Below are 6000 nucleotides of genomic sequence, written 5' to 3' on the forward strand. Positions count from 1 at the left end.
TCACTGTCTAACCCGAGACACTGACTGGTGGGGCTACTGCCACGTTGGATGCCACGTGAGCAAGGACTGGTCAAGATTGACCGTGAGCTTTGACCTTGCCGACGTTTAAACGCCGGCGGCCAGAGCACGGTGGTGCCGCCGCTACAAGGCCTCCCTGGATGCGTGGTTGGTACTAAACGAACGAGAAGAAGACAAGGAACACGATGGTGGTGGTGGCTTGGCGAGGGGATCACCGGAGCTATGCCGGCGACCATGTCCTGCGGCGGTTTACTCCGGCGAGCACACGAACTACGGCTACGGTTGATGCCAGGAAGCAATAGAGGGGTCCAGAGATGCGCAAGCTCACCCTGGTGCCTCCCAGATAGTCGCCGATGTCGATTGGAGAAGGAATCGAGCTCAACTTCGCCGATTCCGGCGATGTACTGTGGAGGAAGATCTTGAAATTGGCCGCACTCAAACCTCCCCTGTATGCTCGGCTTGGCCTCTAGAACGACGACGTCGAGGCACACCTCCTCGACCACCTCTTGAGCTCCAGGGTGGCTTCTATCGACGGCTAGCCGGAGAACTGGCCGGCCATGGCGGGGGTTTCAGTGAGATATAGAGAGAGCTAGAGAGAGAATTGATGGGCGGCGAAGAACAAGGAGATCACGGCGGTTCTTTAGCTCCTATTTATAGCTCTGGGCGAGGTCCGTATCAGCATTTCACCGGCGGCAATGGCCGGGATGCCTCACCGATGATGGAGGTCTCTGGGGCGCGAATCTTGGCGCTAATGGATAGGACGGACGCGAGGGATATAGGGGAACGTTCCGGAATCCTCTGCAAGGCCCGGAGCCATCCCTATCCACAGCGAGGAGGTGGCAGGAGCTCGCCGGCTTGCTGTCGAGCGTGGAGAATACGACGGTCTCATTTTTCCTCTCGCACAATTTTTAAAGCAACCAAAACGGTAAGCAACCAAAGGTATAGAGTGATACCGAAGATCAAACCTCGGACAAGTAAAATATTGTGTGACAAAGGGAATTGGTATCGTATGTGAATGGTTCATTCGATCACTAAAGTCATCGTTGAAAATGTGGGAGCCATTATGGATCTCCAGATCCCGCTATTGGTTATTGGTCGGAGTGAGTACTCAACCATATCCGCATAGTTCGCGAACCGTAGGGTGACACACTTAAAGTTGGATGTTGAAATGGTAGAACTTGAATATGGAATGGAGTTCGAATATTTGTTCAGAGTCCCGGATGAGATCCCGGACATCACGAGGAGTTCCGGAATGGTCCGGAGAATAAGATTCATATATAGGATGTCATTTTATGAGAATTAAAATGATCCGGAAGGTTCTAGAAGGTTCTAGAAAAGTCCGGAAGAAACCACCAAGGAAGGTGGAGTCCCGGAGGGACTCCACCTCCATGGCCGGCCAACCCTAGAGGGGGAGGAGTCCCAAGTGGACTCCCCCTATGGGGGCCGGCCAACCCCCCACATGGAAGGGGGGAATCCCACCCCAAGTGGGATTCCCACCTTGGGTAGGTTTCCCTATCACATGGAAGGTTTTGGGTTCGGGTCTTATTCGGAGACTTGTAGTCCAACACTTGGGGCTTCCACCTATATAATGAGGGGCCAAGGGGAGGGGGCCGGCCACCCCAAGACCACAACCTGGCCGCCCCCCTTGAGTGGCCGGCCACCCCCTCCCAAACCCTAGCCACCCCCTCTCCTCCATAAGCTCCCGCACGCTTAGCGAAGCTCCGCCGGAGTTCTCCACCGCCACCGACACCACGCCGTCGTGCTGTCGGATTCAAGAGGAGCTACTACTTCTGCTGCCCGCTGGAACGGGAGGTGGACGTCGTCTTCATCAACAACTGAACGTGTGACCGAGTACGGAGGTGCTGCCCGTTCGTGGCGCCGGTGATCAAGATCTTCAACGCGCTTTTGCAAGCGGCAAGTGAACGTCTACCGCAGCAACAAGAGCCTCATCTTGTAGGCTTTGGAATCTCTTCAAGGGTGAGACTCGATAATCCCCTCGTTGCTACCGTCTTCTAGATTGCATCTTGGCTTGGATTGCGTGTTCGCGGTAGGAAAATTTTTGTTTTCTATGCAACGTTATCCTACAGTGGTATCAGAGCCGTGTCTATGCATAGATGGTTGCACGAGTAGAACACAATGGTTTTGTGGGCGTTGATGCTCTTGTTATCTTTAGTTTGAGTACTTTGCATCTTTGTGGCATAGTGGGATGAAGCGGCTCGGACTAACTTTACATGACCGCGTTCATGAGACTTGTTCCTCGTTCGACATGCAACTTGTATTGCATAAGAGGCTTTGCGGGTGTCTGTCTCTCCTACTATAGTGAAGATTCAATTTACTCTTCTATTGAAAACATTAGTATCAACGTTGTGGTTCATGTTCGTAGGTAGATTAGATCTCTCTCGAAAACCCTAAACCACGTAAAATATGCAAACCAAATTAGAGACGTCTAACTTGTTTTTGCAGGGTTTGGTGATGTGATATGGCCATAATGTGATGATGAATATGTATGAGATGATCATTATTGTATTGTGGCAACCGGCAGGAGCCTTATGGTTGTCTTTAAATTTCATGTTGAGTAGTATTTCAAAGTAGTTGTAATAGTTGCTACATGGAGGACAATCATGAAGACGGCGCCATTGACCTTGACGCTACGCCGACGATGATGGAGATCATGCCCGAAGATGATGGAGATCATGTCCGTGCTTTGGAGATGAAGATCAAAGGCGCAAAGACAAAAGGGCCATATCATATCACATATGAACTGCATGTGATGTTAATCCTTTTATGCATCTTATTTTGCTTAGATCGCGACGGTAGCATTATAAGATGATCCCTCACTAAAATCTCAAGATAATAAAGTGCTCATCCTTAGTAGCACCGTTACCAATACTTGTCATTTCGAAGCATCTCGTGATGATCGGGTGTGATAGAATCAACAAGTACATACAACGGGTGCAAGACAGTTTTGCACATGCGGATACTAAGGTGGCCTTGACGAGCCTAGCATGTACAGACATGGTCTCGGAACACGTGATACCGAAAGGTAGAGCATGAATCATATAGTTGATATGATGGACACTTTGAGTGTTCGCCATTGAAATCACACCTTGCCTCGTGATGATCGGACTTAGGTGCGGTGGATTTGGTTCGTGTGATCACTAAGACAATGCGAGGGATATTGTTTTGAGTGGGAGTTCACCTAGATTTTTAATTATGTTGAATTAGAATTTGAACTCAATTTATCATAAACTTAGTCTAAACTTTTGCAAATATATGTTGTAGAGATGGCGTCCCCAATCAATTTTAACCAGTTCCTAGAGAAAGAAAAACTTAAGAGCAACGGTAGCAACTTAACCGACTGGTTCCGTCATGTGAGGATCTTCCTCTCTGGCGGAAATCTGCAATATGTGCTTGATGCACCGCTAGGTGACCCTCCTGCAGAAACTGAAACCGATGAAGTAAAAGCTGTTTACGAGACTCGGAAAACTCGGTACTCTCAAGTTCAGTGTGCCATCCTGTGCAGTCTGGAATCCGATCTTCAAAAACGTTTTGAGCACCACGATCCTCATGAGTTGATGAAAGAGCTGAAAGCTATTTTTGAGACTCATGCGGCCGTGGAATGCTCTGAAGCATCGAAACATTTCTTCAGCTGTATGATGGAAGAAGGCAGCTCCGTTAGTGAGCACATGCTCGCCATGACCGGGCATGCGAAGAAACTCAGTGACTTGGGAATAGTGATTCCTAACAGACTGGGGATTAATCGTGTCCTTCAATCACTGCCACCAAGTTACAAGAACTTTGTGATGAACTACAATATGCAGAACATGAACAAGGAGTTACCTGAACTCTTTGGCATGCTAAAAGCTGCTGAGATTGAGATCAAGAAAGAGCACCAAGTGTTGATGGTCAACAAGACCACCAGTTTCAAGAAACAGGGCAAGTCTAAGGGAAAATTCAAGAAGGGTGGCAAGAAAGCTGCCACGCCTCCTATGAAACCTAAGAACGGCCCTAAGCCTGATGCTGAGTGCTATTACTGCAAGGAGAAGGGACACTGGAAGCGTAATTGCTCCAAGTATCTGGCTGATCTGAAGAGCGGCCTTGTCAAGAAGAAGAAAGAAGGTATATCTGATATACATGTTATAGATGTTTATCTCACTGGTCCTCGTTCTAGTACCTGGGTATTTGATACTGGTTTGGTTGCTCATATTTGTAACTCGAAACAGGAACTAAAGAATAAACGAAGACTACTGAAAGATGAAGTGACGATGCGCGTTGGAAACGGATCCAAGGTCAATGTGATCGCAGTCGGCACACTTCCTCTACATCTACCTTCGGGATTAGTTTTAAGCCTAAATAATTGTTATTTTGTACCCGTGTTGAGCATGAACATTATATCTGGATCTTGTTTAATGCAAGACGGTTATTCATTCAAGTCTGAGAATAATGGTTGTTCTATTTTTATGAATAATATCTTTTATGGTCGAGCACCAGAAAAGAATGGCTTATTTCTGTTAGATCTCGATAGTAGTGATACGCATATACATAACATTGATGCTAAGCGAATTAAATTGAATGATAATTCTACTTATATGTGGCACTGTCATCTTGGTCATATTGGAGTGAAACGCATGAAGAAACTCCATACTGATGGATTACTTGAATCACTTGACTTTGATTCACTTGATAGATGCGAAGCATGTCTAATGGGTAAAATGACTAAGACTCCATTTCCTGGTATGATGGAGCGAGCTACTGACTTATTGGAAATCATACATACCGATGTGTGCGGACCAATGAGCGTAGCATCGCGCGGTGGTTATCGTTATGTTCTAACATTCACAGATGATTTGAGTAGATATGGGTATATCTATTTCATGAAACATAAATCCGAAACTTTCAAGAAGTTTAAGGAATTTCAAAGTGAAGTAGAAAATCACCGTAACAAGAAGATTAAATTTCTACGATCTGATCGTGGAGGTGAATATCTGAGTTATGAGTTTGGCATGCATTTAAAGAAATGCGGAATACTTTCACAATTGACACCGCCGGGAACACCTCAACGAAACGGTGTGTCCGAACGTCGTAATCGAACTCTCTTAGATATGGTTCATTCTATGATGTCTCTTACTGATTTGCCGTTATCATTTTGGAGTTATGCATTAGAGACAGCCGCATTCACTTTAAATAGAGCACCATCAAAATCCGTAGAAACGACACCGTATGAATTATGGTTTAATAAGAAACCTAAGCTGTCGTTCCTGAAAGTTTGGGGTTGCGAAGCCTATGTAAAGAAGTTACAACCGGACAAGCTAGAATCCAAAGCGGAGAAATGCGTCTTCATAGGATACCCTAAGGAAACTATAGGGTACACTTTCTATCACAGATCCGAAGGCAAAATCTTTGTTGCTAAGAACGGAACCTTTCTTGAGAAAGAATTTCTCACTAAAGAAGTGACTGGAAGAAAAGTAGAACTCGATGAGATTGATGAATCTATACTCGTTGATCGAGTAGCGCGATCGAAGTTGTACCTGTACCGCCTACACCGGCAACAGAGGAAGCTAATGATAATGATCATGAAACTTCGAACGAGGAAACTACTGAACCTCGCAGATCGACAAGGGAACGTGCCACTCCTGATTGGTATGATCCTTGTCTAAATGTCATGATTGTGGACAACAATGATGAGGACCCTGCGACGTATGAAGCAGCGATGATGAGCCCAGATTCCAACAAATGGCAAGAAGCCATGAAATCCGAAATGGGATCCATGTATGATAACAAAGTATGGACTTTGGTAGACTTACCTGATAGCCGAAAGGCTGTCGAGAATAAATGGATCTTCAAGAGAAAAACCGATGCTGATGATAATATTACTGTCTATAAAGCTCGACTTGTCGCAAAGGGTTTCCGACAAATTCAAGGAGTTGACTATGATGAGACTTTCTCACCTGTAGCGAAGCTAAAATCTGTGAGGATTTTGTT

Source organism: Lolium perenne, chromosome 2 (assembly GCF_019359855.2).
Source record: "Lolium perenne isolate Kyuss_39 chromosome 2, Kyuss_2.0, whole genome shotgun sequence".
Lineage (NCBI taxonomy): Eukaryota > Viridiplantae > Streptophyta > Magnoliopsida > Poales > Poaceae > Lolium > Lolium perenne.